The sequence below is a fragment of the Pieris brassicae genome, chromosome 1 (assembly GCF_905147105.1).
Source record: "Pieris brassicae chromosome 1, ilPieBrab1.1, whole genome shotgun sequence".
Lineage (NCBI taxonomy): Eukaryota > Metazoa > Arthropoda > Insecta > Lepidoptera > Pieridae > Pieris > Pieris brassicae.
Genome location: NC_059665.1, coordinates 19,978,923 through 19,992,668, shown reverse-complemented (window position 1 = coordinate 19,992,668; position 13,746 = coordinate 19,978,923). Strand labels below are relative to the sequence as shown.

Here is a 13,746-nt window from a genome sequence, read left to right as displayed (position 1 = left end):
ACTTTCGAACTAACGAAGATTCTTATTTCTTTGCCTTGTCAGGAATGCTGCACTGCAACCTCAGCTTTATTTTTCTCTATGGCTAAAACTGGATATGACTCCGTTAATTCCGCATATGCAGGACCTTATTTGATATTAGAAATGCTTACGGTATAAAAATATTACCGCATTTGAATTTTTTTGCGATACAATATTGAAAACAAGATTAGGATTTGACAAGTCTGGGCAATAAACAAGAAATGCGATGATCTAGAAAGTAAATATTAAATTAGTTTCATTTTTTCAATATTTTTAATCACTAATGAGTAGCAACATATTTTAAATAAAAAATAACGCAAAAATGTATTGTAAAAGGATTGTGGTGAAAATGGTGTAAGCCTAGCTGAACAAGGGATTTTTAACTCTAAAACCGTAAGTTCATCAGTCAGGATGATCAATTAACTGTCTGAAAGAAAATGGTTAATGTAGCAAATGCATGTTTTAAATTAAACGTTTCTATTAAATTCTTGAGTTCTCTCAATTACGAAATTTTTATTTCCAAACTAAACATTGTTAACAAAATTGATGCAATTATTTAATTTAAAAAATTGCAAACTTTCGTCTACTTTCGCATTTCACCTAATTTAAATTAATTAAAATTTGTATTTGTAATTGTTAATAGTATACATTTTTTTTTAATTATTTTCAATCCGTTTTTAAAATAAAAACAAAAAAGGCGGTAAATTAATAGTTTCCGTCCGAAACAATTCGTAATACAATTATTAAGTTATTTGATTGAAATATGACATTGAACCATATTGAGTTCAATAATTACACACAACCACGCTACGTTGAAAGGAAGGTCTCAACAATAAGTAATAAAACACGGCTATTACTGTTTCTGTAATCTTTTGACATTGAGTTGAATTTATGAATTAGAAAATCTAATTCTTACAAGGAGCTTTTATTTGATTGTGGTAAATGCGCTATTACGCTTAACAAGTCATCCTCAATAGGAGAATCAGATGAAATTTGTTGACTTGACCTTTAACATTACAGGAACTTACTTCTTCTATAATAATTTCATAGCGCTGTTTTTTGGTGGCTTACGCACATGACACTGATGTACCTACTAATTTTTAATCGCAGTGACTGATTATTTTTTGCCAGCACAGAATTTTATTTTCTTACTTATCTTAAGAATATATCTTTAATACGGACGCAGAAATATTGCCCCATGTCGCATTAAGGAAACCTAAAACATCATAATTCCACATACAAAGTTACAGGCTATAAAATATAATAGAATGTATATTTGGGACTTGACTTAAAATGGTTTACAACGCACTCTACCGGTTGTCTAGATAATCACTTGAAGTTGAACCGAACTGTACACGATGCGGTTAACTTGTAACTTAATAAATATCTTATAAAACGTTATTTAAAGTCGCAAATTAATCTAAAGTCAAGTATAGTGTACAACTTAATATATTAACAATGGTCTTATGTTACTTCAAGTAATGTTATTGATAAAAATATAAGTTAGGTAATATTTGTTCCAATACTTTCCGATAGATGCTTGAGCTACTTCGTATTGCCAAAGCAGCGCTTTAAGCGCTTGTTAAAGCATATACTATTCTATAATGGCTATTCTCGTATAATAGTATTTTGAGGTCCTAATCATCTTTATTTAATTTAAGTCACACTTTTTCACATCGTTAACTTGCTAACTCTGAATCAACAAAGCATTAGCATTTTTCAAAGAATAATCTTAGAAATTTCGTCAATTCTTTAGCTAAGGCTAAAATTCTAAGTTTCTCATTTTCAACTGATTTTCATCATTCTATATTTTGCTATGTACATTTAAATCAAAAAATATGCTCAACGCCAACACTAAATTTTATGTCCCAAAATATATACATTTTAATTCATAAGCTTTTGAAAATCTTTGGCAGCGCGTTTTTTCCTCAAAGAGTTGGCAACACTGCATTCAATATGGCGTCGCCATTCGCCTCTGGAACAGGGCGGGGAGTACAGTCGCCGAATCGACTTTACAACATATACGCGTATTTTAATCGAAACGCCTGTTCGTGACTCGGACGCGAGTGATATTGTGAAATAATTGTGTGTTTCTGTGTTCTTGTGTATTGTTTGTGTTATAAAATGTGCATATGAGTGATTTAGTGGTGAATAACGTAAGACATTAGGGTAACAATGTCTAGCAGTTGACATGTTTATCTGTGTCGTGTGTGAAGATTTTCCCTTCGTATAAGGATTGCGCCAGTGTGCGTTCGGCCAATTTGTGTGCGTGCCGCAATTGGATAAGGATTCGATGATGGATTGCATTGCACTTACTTGGACCTATAGGTAAAAATATTATAATTTTTAATTTAACAAAAGGTACATAAAGAAAGGAACGCACAAGACTCGTTCTCATATTGCATGTCTATGTTTCATATATACAGCAATTTAACATATTTTCATTCATTCTACGAGACCCTGTCTTAATAAAATTTCAACGTAAGCTTCATTAAGCTTTGAGATTTTATTAGTTTCATTGTTCGAGGCCAAAACCTTGAGACATCTTACGAAATCTGCGGTTCATTTAGTAAGTTTTACACGTAGATTTCATTAGATAACTTACGCTTAATTAGAATTACAATAGACATCCAATGAGACTTTCTAATACTGTAACGCCTTTTATGACAGAACAATGGCATAAAGCTTTTTCATAAGCACTGTAGATTTTTATAAATTAAAGCTTAATTTATGTTCGGAGTCGCGCCATAATATGGTTCCCCTCTGTTCTTTATCAGCTTACAAAATGACTCAGTTTATCCCTTTCTGGCTAGTTATTTTGTAATATGTCTGTCCTTTTTTTGCCGTATAAGTATTGCGCGTTTTTCTTTTGCCGCGTCACCACAACCACAAGCGCTGTTAGTGCTTCTAAAGTATTGAAGTGCATGTAATTGTAGGACTAGGACTAGAAACGGGACACTTTGACCTCAATTGATTGGGATTTCTTTGTTTAGGACCCGTAGGTTTATTGGAGTTACTGCGCATCTGAATCGCGCAAGCAAATGTTGGTTTTAGACACACGTGGGTTGGTGTGGGCGATGTTTCATTCTGATTTTTGTTTTTTAATGGCTTCAAGCTTTGGAATGAAACAAACAATTGCTTTTAGCAATATCAAAACGTTTATTTATGGATATAAATAACAATTGATTTCCGTGCAAATTTTCTTGTCTGCAACCTGCAAAAGGGAAATCGTTTCTTAAATCAAGCAACAAAAAACTTAATACTAATGTCAGAGTAAAGGTCTAACAGGGTAAAGCTTTTTCCTAGCTCCTAAATAGAGCAGATTGTATAATACTCTAAAATAATTAAAATACAGTTACAGTACATTTAGTTACAACGAACCTGAAAGAAAAGTAAAAGTTACCTACAATTGCTTTTTTGCTTATGATAATATCTATATGCATATAAGGTACTAAAAATATTGCATTACAATATAGTCGCGGAATTAGCCTAAGCAAAAATATGTATTTAAAAAATTACGGGTTATAATATAAATTAAAAGCTTATGAAGAAATGAAAACAATTGTAAAAAAAAATCTATTAATCTTTCGATCTTATCTTCTATCGTAAGGCCGTGTCATTCTGTAATCAAACGAACCGATTAATAAAATAATAAAACATGAAAACGAAACTAAGTAAATACACAACGTATCTCCGTATTAAAGTATTTTGTCTTTGAATTGAGCTCTGCGTCTTGAATACAAAATCGTTCTTATCATTATCAAGCCATTATTGCTGACACCCAGTAAAATAAATATAAACACTTGTTTGATCTTAATTTAATACATCAGATGTGGCGTATTTGGTGGTGAGCGTGTCCTATGTCACATAGGCCTCTTCCAGTTGCTTCCATAATTTTCTAATGTTAGCTTGTCTTGGCCAAGTCGTACCTTCTCTTCTCTCTTTAAATTGTCTGCCTTTCTCTTTCTCTATCTTCAACAGGAAATGGAAAAGTTCTTTTTCCATTTCGTGGTTGATATTCTGTAATAATTTTTGTCCATTTCAATCTGCTATCTCCCGTAATGTGCCCGGCGTTCCCATAATGTATCCAGCGCCATTTCAATTGCCTTATTTTTTATAATGCTCTCTACTTTGGCCGTTAATCTTATCTCTTCTGCTCTTTTGTAATGTCTCAGTGTTACACCCACCATGCTTCTTCTTCTCTTTGGCATGTTCTCAACATTAAAAGAGGTTTCTGTGATAATGCCCAAGTCTGGCAGCCGTACGTTAAATAACTAAGTTGAAAACCTTAGCTACCATTGGAAAGTCTTAAACTGAAACGAATATAATTTTACTACGCGTAAGATGACAAAAAAATACAATAACAAAGTATTCAGTATTAATATGAAACAGAACTATGTAACGTACTATATACTTGTTTTATTTAATGCAATGTCTAATATGAATTTCTACGTCCATTTCAAATATTCCAACATTTGCCCGGAGAGTCTCCATCAACAATTATTTGCATAGAAATATGTATTCTATGTAAAGTCAATGCCTCTACAAAGACAATTTGTATGAAAACAATTTTAATTAACAAACGGATAGTAAAACACGAATTTAACGGGATTTAATATGTAATTTGTAAATTACATATAATTAATACGTAACTTTTAAACAGATTACTATTATAACAGGACGTAGACGGACAGACGACTCATCACATTTTAAGTGATGCAGCCGCCCATGAACACTTCCATTACCAGAAAGATTACTCGCAATGCTTTTCTGGCCTTTTATAGAGTATAAAAACACATGAACTCATTTTTATATGTTTAATGGACAGGCTAAAAACTATTTCTGATTATTTATTGGTATGGTAGGTACGTCATTGTCGATTCTTGTCGACCAATCAGTGACTGTTTTGTGTCACGTGACCAACGTATCAAAATCAACATATTTAATTCAGTTTTACTATAACGATTTTTCAAGCCATGTTTTATAGTGATTGCTCTCAATTAGACTATTTTTTAAAGCATCAAAATGGCCATTAAGTGATCTTTACGTATCAAATCAAACGACCATGTGTGTTCCGCTGTATGTGTAAGATACATAGTAGTAGTAAAAAATATATATGCCAAAATAAAATAACATATACGTAGCTTAAAGCCTAAACTTGGCAATAGCAATACCCTAATACACAAAACAATTAATTAAACTTTAACTATAGTATCATTAATTTACTGTCAGAATTCATGTGGAAAGGCAAACTCGTAATCTGGACGTTAAATTGTGTTATCAGGTCAGCAATTAGTAATTTACACTTCCATTTGTCGCTAACCATTTGGAGATTACACTGGTTATGTGAAGTAAATGCATACAATTCCGTTTCACATCCTGCCTTCTACTGAATTACAAGTTTCCATAATATTTTTTTATATGACAAATAATAACTTTTGCCTACTGTTTGCTCGTGAGTCTTATAACCCTGTATTTAAATTCAATGAATTTTTCTTTCTAACATTTACATTTGCACCGTGAGAAAATCGAAATGAGCGCGTGTAATCTATATATATATATAAAATTCTCATGTTAGTTCCCATACTCCTCCGAAACGGCTCGACCGATTCTTATGAAATTGTTAATGCATTCAGTAAGTCTGAGAATCGGCTACTATCTATATTTCAAACGAGATAGGGGCGTCCCAAAGAAAAAATCAGAATAAAACAAGAAATATTTTTTTATTATGTGGCATTAAAAATACATACAACCCTAAATTTTTAAAATTCTACACTAGACATTATTTACATGGCAAAACAACGTTTGCCGGGTCAGCTAGTATTGTATAAAATAATTGTCAAGTAATTTTTAGCTCAAACTTTAGTAAATATAAGATTGTAAACGCTTATGAATAAAACCGTAAGTAGGCAATTTTAGTATTCATAATCGCTTCTCATTTGTACCCCTTAACATACAAAATATACTTTTACCGCGTATTCTGAATCATAAATCTCACGTATAAACTTTTTATATAAAGTTCCCGCGACAATTGTTTTTTTGGGTTGGGCACAAGCACAAAGGATTTGTCATTTACTACACAAAAATCAGTAGAACAAATGATATTAACAACACAGAATTAGTATGAAGTATAACAAAAGTTTCCTTTGTAAAAAACTTCTTCCTATGCGATCGATATTAAAACAATTTTATGATAAGTTCTTTTTGTATTAGATTAAGTCATATATTTTAATTATATATAATAATAATAGTAATAATATATATAGCACGATAATGTCCCAATATCCACGTACATGCATTTGTAAGGAAAACTGTGCTCCGAGGGTGTATTTTTAATAACACTCGAAAACGTTGCATTCGCGTGTATACTTTAGATTTTGACCACCGAAGCGAGACATACAACATTACATTAAATAATCTTTCTAATAGTGTGTCAATGCTTCACACATTAGTGCAATTAAAAATAAAACCAAAATGAAACAAAGAAGGTTTATGTTGTCGGCTTGGTTTGAGCTCAAAGGGGTTTATATTCGCTGTAGTTTTCTACTCTAGAATTTTTATTTAGGTTTTAATATGTCTGTTCAATATGTAGATTAATTTGATAACATGCCCAGGGGTAATCTAATATTATGGAATCGAACGGATTCTAAATTTTTTAATTGACTTAATAGAAAGCAATTTACTTTCTCAAGTCGATCTCTTGTAACAGACGATTTATCAAATGAAATTTATCTGCACGTTTTAAAACTGCCTTCGCCATAGACTTATTCATTCAGTAGCACGCCATAAACGACGTATGTTATAAATATAATTAAAAATGGATTTAAGAAATTTTTAGGGCTTCGTTTCACATTCAGACTTGATTTGAGAACTGGCAGTAAATGTAAAATTAGAAGCATTTAATGTATATTTCTTTTTTTAACGTTCATAAGTGTCAATGTATTTATATGAATAAATGATTTTTGACTTTTGACTTTATACCATTGATTGGATTTCTGACTATATTGTTAATTAAAGGTGTAGGTATTTATTTTTAAATGTATTTAAATTATTGGCGATTATTGAGCGTCAGTAAAGCTAAGTGAAAACTAATCTTTAAGCAAGAAGTTTGCTATTTTATGAAACGTATAAGTAAACTATAACATAGTATATTCCAAATTAAATTATAGTAATAAAAAAATGGGTATCTTGCGTTTTTTGTGGCTTAACTGTTCGAAACACTCTGGGCTGAGATCGGATTTACTCAATATTTTATCGGATCTGACTAGCGGACATTCGTTTTGCGAGATTCATATCAATAACTTTTATCCTTCACATTGATATTCGTGGTTCAGTGAATTTATTTTAACATTTGAAATTGGCACTTTTTACCCACTACGTTGTTTTCACACCAATTTTTTTCCTAGACCTACTACTTAATTTAAAAAAAAATAACAGAACGGTGGCGCTACAACCTATGTGTGTTTTTTCTACTAGGTGATAAGCTTTAAGTTCCTAACACACGCTGCCCTTTTTCACGATGTTTTCCTTCACCGTTCGAGCGAGTCTAAAGGCGCACATAGATGGATTATTATCTGAACGATTAAATAATAATAATAAAAGACAGAAAGTATATTCTGTCGGGAATTGGACTCTCACGGACGAGTCACATATATATGTGCAATACTGAACGCGACTAGACCAACACTGATCTTTCCAGTAATCCACATATATAGCATTTCTTGACACAGATTAAAACGTTCTCCTTTCGAAGATGTAAGATTAAACTTCATCTGGTCTTATTGAAACCAAATTATTTTCGCTGGCCTGCAATTGGATACACGGTTCTTGTGGGATATTAGGAAAGAATGAAAAATTTATTAACAAATAAATAACAAAGAGGATCTATTAGGTTATTGTCTTTTGTTAACATAGCTTTTGCACATTTAAAGAAAACACTTTTTTACCGGATTAAAGCTATGTATTATTATAAGTTATAATTATTTTACATAAATTTAATTCCAATCCGCCAAAAGACACAGTTAGTCATGTCTGCAAAAACCCGTCATCTTTTAGTCGATATCAACTCCGGGAAAATAAATACAGATAATACAACTTTCTCTACAGCTGTGATATTTTTAACATTCAACACCTTTTGTCTTCAGTCACCGTGACCACGCACGCTGTAAAGCACGCGAAACGTCTGAAAATTTTCAATTTAAAAATATGTAAAATAATTATAAGTTTATAATAATACAAAGCTTCAATACGGTAAAAAAAATTTTCTTTAAGATTAGGTAAAATACAAAAAAGATTTTGTAGTGCGCAGTGTTACATTATTTATTTATAAGGGATTTACAATATACATATAGACACACAATACATGGACATCAATAATATGTATGCACAATATCAGAGATTAAATAAAAACACATAATTTACAACATGGGGTTTTGTACTGCAGTGCGAAACATGTTTACTTACTTTACGTAACCGAGTTTTGCTTTCTTGAGTTTTTTTTATATAAAGGGGGGGGGCAAACTGGCCTACGGGACTCCCAAAAAGGGCAGTCATCCTCTTGACACCTATTTTAAATGGGTGCGTTGCCGGCCGTTTACACTTAGAAATCTTGGAAGTCGTATCACTCAGGGAAGACACCCACCGGGAGTCGATTCCACAGTTCGCTAGTTGGCAAAAGAAAGTGGCTTGTGAGCCGGAGAACAAAGACCAGCCATCATATTGATTTTGATAAAACTTTGAATTGATCGGCTCGTACGGTATTGAAACGAGGCAGCAGGAATCAACCCACCCAATTCTTCAAAACACAGTTTCCAGTTAATCACACATACAGTTTCTCACGTATGTAAACGCCGTAATAAATGTAGCCAAGATGTGTTAATTAAATAAAGCTGTTGGCAAGTAAATTAATATAAGGAGTAAGTTTGTTACTTGGCTGAATGCCTGAGGACTTCGTCTATTGAAGTTGCAAGTCTATGCACTAATACTAGCTGCTACCTGTGGTTTTGTATGAATATAATTATCAATGTAGCAATAACGTATACGGAATATATTAACGTTGACGGAGCAATTCTATGCTCCATTTAGTGAGAAAATCATTTAAATTCCTCACACCAAGAACACTTCAAGATATAGATATAAATGTTACATGAGACCACTATAAGAGTATGCCTATAGTATGTGGGATCCTTATTTCATAAAGGATATTCATATGCTTGAAAAGGTTCAAAGACTAGCCACGAATATGGCCAGAGCACTTAGGAACAAACCTTGTAATAAACGTCTGAAAGCATAAATGTTACTGATTTAGAAAGTAGGCAATTAAGAGGAAATCTCATCGAACCCTATAAAATCCTTACAGGCCACTATAATGTTACAGGAATTGAGAAGCTTTTTATTGCCAGTAGGCTCGCCAGTGCGTTATCCTATTTTAAGAGTTTCATTGATGAATCCTAACTTAAATTGGTTCCTAAATATTGTAGTGGGTAGCATAGTGATGGTGTGCGGCAGATATTGCCTTAAGAAACGCTCAGTTCTCGAACGTATTCTGCCTTGACGACCCTTTTTTTTATAAAATAGGGGGCAAACGGGCAGGAGGCTCACCTGATGTTAAGTGATACCGCCGCCCATGGACACTCTCAAAGCCAGAGGGCGCGCGAGTGCGTTGCCGGCCTTTTAAGAATTTGTACGCTCTTTTCTTGAAGGACCCTAAGTCGAATTGGTTCGGAAATACTTCAGTGGGCAGCTGGTTCCACATAGCGGTGGTGCGCGGCAAAAGTTGCCTTGAAAAACGCTCAGTCGTGGAACGTCGGACGTCGAGGTGATACGGGTGGAATTTTGTCCTATGATGAAACCCAGCTGCATGTATTAATCCGAATGACACCTCTACACACTCCCATTGAAAATGCGGTAGACAATGCACAGAGACGCCACATCGTATCGCAGATTTAAGATTTAAAATCTAAACTCATATTTCAAAATCTCATTCAATAACATGTGGAATGAAGTGAGAGATACACAGCGCTCAGTATCGACTCTGCTTGAGCCTTGAATGTTTTGTCTTTCATCACTTAACGCGCTGAAACTTTGCAACAATGATTTTTCTATGTTGGGCAATAACTGCCTTACACGGTGAAGGAACGGAAACTAACACATCTAAGAACCGAAAGTCCACGCTATCACAATCAGGTAGTGTATTTAACCAACAAAACGATCACTTTACTTAAGTTATAAGGAAAAATGATTAAGGAAACAGAAATCTGAGGCCAAGACCAAGGCTGTAGCGCTGTTGGTGTATTTTTTCAACTGATTTGCTCTCGCGTGATTGATGGCAAACAGTTACTATACATGTTTTAGCATCAAACAGCTAAGATAAGGATTACGATATAATAGAGTTACAAATTAAGTTCAGTTGATTATTAATATCGCATTTAAAGCTTATCACCGCTTTATATTTAGTATAAGGCGGAGAGGTACAATTTCATTTGTAAAAAAAAAACTAAATTTATTTCAATATTTCTTATTCTTATAGTTATCATGAACTCGTTTAAATAAACTTAAAACCCTATGTTTATTTAAAAAGGCATATATATTATCAACTCGTATTGTTTATAGAACCGTTAACTGCAGCTGACTGCGTTTGATTTTTCTACGCGATATAGATATATATGTATACACGTCCTTGTTTACTTCGAGGTCTGTTGCGTTTTACTAGGAATATTGGCTTTTGATAAATGTAATATAAATGATGGATACGTAAATAACAATTAATAATTTAAAGTTGTATTATAGAAAACATTTTTTTATGTAACAGGAGGCAAATGGTTAGGAGGCTTACCTGATGTTATATATACCCGCCGCCCCTGGACACTCATACTGCCAGTTGGCTCGCAAGTGCGTTGCCGGCTTTTAAGAAAACGCCCTAAGTCGAATTGGTTCGAAAATACTTCAGTGGGCAGCCGACTCCACATACTGGTGGTACGCGGCAAAAGTTGCCTTAAGAGACGCTCAGCTGTGGAACGACGGACGTTGAGGTGATACGAATGGTATTTCGTATTCTGCCTTCACGTCCGATGATAAAACTCAGCTACAGGTGTCCGCACAACTCTCCATGGAAAAAAATTGCAGAGTGACCCCACATCGCAACACAACGCCAAGGGATCAAGCCGCTCGGAAAGTGACTCGTCAGTCGTTGACGATTCAAATCGCTCGTGCGACAGGAGCTGGTACTGGGGAGCTTCCCGCCCAGAGGTGAGAACAGTACTCAATGTGGGGCCGCATTTGCGCTTTATAGAGTTGCAACCTGTGGCCCGGAGTGAAGTACCGTCTCACCTTGCTGAGCACACCAAGCTTCTTAGAGGCTAACTTAGTATTTTCTTCCAAATGACAGCAAAACCGAAAGTCATTCGAAATGTCAACGCAAAGAAAACCATACATAACATAAGTAGTAGTGTTTACGGTAATAAATAACACACACTTGAATGACGATCAGCAAAAGACGGGTTTTTTGAAGTGATATATGAGATACTCAAATACAAATATTAATATTAGCACATCGGCTTTGGGAGTTTACCAAATACCAAATATTTAATACATAAATTTTTATAGATTATTTAATTAATTTGTCGTAATAATAATTATCAAAAATCGTATAAGTTTAAGATATTGCAGATTTAATCTCTATTTGTTGATGTATTATTTTAAAACAATTCAATGCTGTGTGCGTTCGTGCTACTTTTATCGTTCCTTTTATGATAACAATTTCATTTGTAGCGTGTTGTTTGCTTGGTTTGAACACGCTTTTAGTGTTTGCAATATAAGACTAGGGATAACATAATAAAATCACAACGCCGTTAATTGGTCAAACAAGGTTGTCACTTAAGTTTATTTTTACTGTTTACTTTTGTTCAGCTGCTGATGATCGGTACTTTCTTGAACCTAAAAATTAAATGGGATATTATATCGGGTATATTTATATGAAGTTACCACGCCTATATAATTTGACATATTTTGTACGTTCATAAACATGAATAATGAAAATTCGACTCGTTATTTACTATAGAAAATTATGTCCAAAGAGCTTTCTGAGACTCGCTAGAGGACAAATATAAGTTAAAGGAAAAATACTGCATGGCCAAGGGTACGCCATATAGGTATATATACGAAATGTAGTCACCGATTCATAATTTGTATATTATATTTGTAATTTTAAATAAAGAGATATAATTTGCATTAAAATTTAAATGTGTTGCGTAATAGATTGATTAATTAAAATACATTGTATGTATAACGATTCTATAAAGTTATTGTGGCTTAACTATTTTACTAGAACACCAAATATTAAGGATAATTTTCATATATTGTTGATTTACGTGAAATACATATTTTGTATAAATATTTAAATAACTTATGTGATAAATGCTTACAAGCATTGCAAATAGTCGAAGTTATTAGCATAAAGCTTGTAACTTCAAACTTTTCGGAATTTCGTCCAGAGTTAGTAAATAGTTTGGCTGGCTTTTAACAAAATCCACATTCCATTATAAAGTATTAAACTTATTAATTATTGCTTTCGTGGTACTAGGAGTTTGAGGTTTAGGATATAGCAACTAAATTATATAAATACATATTTAACTATTAATAATGTTTCGGTTATGAAAGAGCATTCTTAACTATTCGTAGATTTAGCTGAATTATTTGTATATGAATTTGTCGCGTTCCTGACAAGAATACTATTGTTAAATTACTACAGATCACAGTTTCAAATGTAATATACCATTATATAGATTGTATTATTCTATAAAATAATACATTTTAAGAGTTATAAAATTGCTGAAATGGCCTTTCCACAAAAATCTAGGGTTTACAGCAATTATATCATAGGCAATTTAAATCAAAGTCACTCCGTGGCGTAGTTGAAAACGCATTAATAAACTATAGTCCCGGAACGAGTTACGGAAAAATGGCTGTACTGTTAAAATTGGCGCTGATACCAAAAAATGCATAATATAATAAACAAGCACTTAATACTGTCACGTTTTTAATTGTATAATAAAAATCCAAAAAAAAATATTAATTTTGTTCTTTACGTGCAAGTATTTATGAGTCAATAGTTTTGTATATATTAAATAAGCGCTGTGGCTCATTGCTTAGCACATATTTTCAGGAGATCCATGTTTATACTAAAAGAGATCACACATTCGACGGCATACATACTTAGAATTATTTTTAAATTGAAAAAAGGTACAAGGCCTATGAAAAGTATAAAGATTGTTTTAATTTATTCTTAAAAGAAGGAGTAGAAGAGTGCGAGTTAGATAATATTATTAATTTTGTTATATTATAATTTATATTATTATTAATTTTACTTTGATAAATGCCAATGAAAGAGATCTGTACACCCAATTATCCTTATAAAGGTTGTGGGGCTTAATATACGATGATGTCTGTCTTTATCGGCACATTTATAATTTGTCGTTTTATAATAAAAATATACTGAATTAAATACACAATGACAAGAAAAACCTTTTCAGCTTTACAAAATATCGATAGTTGCAGTCCACCGCAATACCATGCAAGAGGTTAGCTATGTCTTTTTACAAAAATTGATTAATTTTCTTAACACGTTTCTAATTACTCGATATAAAAGACAGTATAAACTCTTGATGCCAGAGGTTAATATCACATGACAAGGAAAACCTTAACGTGAAAATGTTCGTAAAGCGTAACCAA

General features: G+C 32.9%; 1 protein-coding gene across 1 annotated transcript in view; it reads left to right on the top strand.

The window, feature by feature from the left end:
• Positions 1–2,009: 2,009 nt before the first annotated feature.
• Positions 2,010–13,746, top strand: part of LOC123711655 — a 138,303-nt gene continuing 126,566 nt past the window's right edge. Inside the window, exon 1 of the mRNA XM_045664358.1 lies at positions 2,010–2,346. The gene's annotated coding sequence lies outside the window, so the exon portion shown is untranslated. The remainder of the gene's footprint in view (positions 2,347–13,746) is intronic.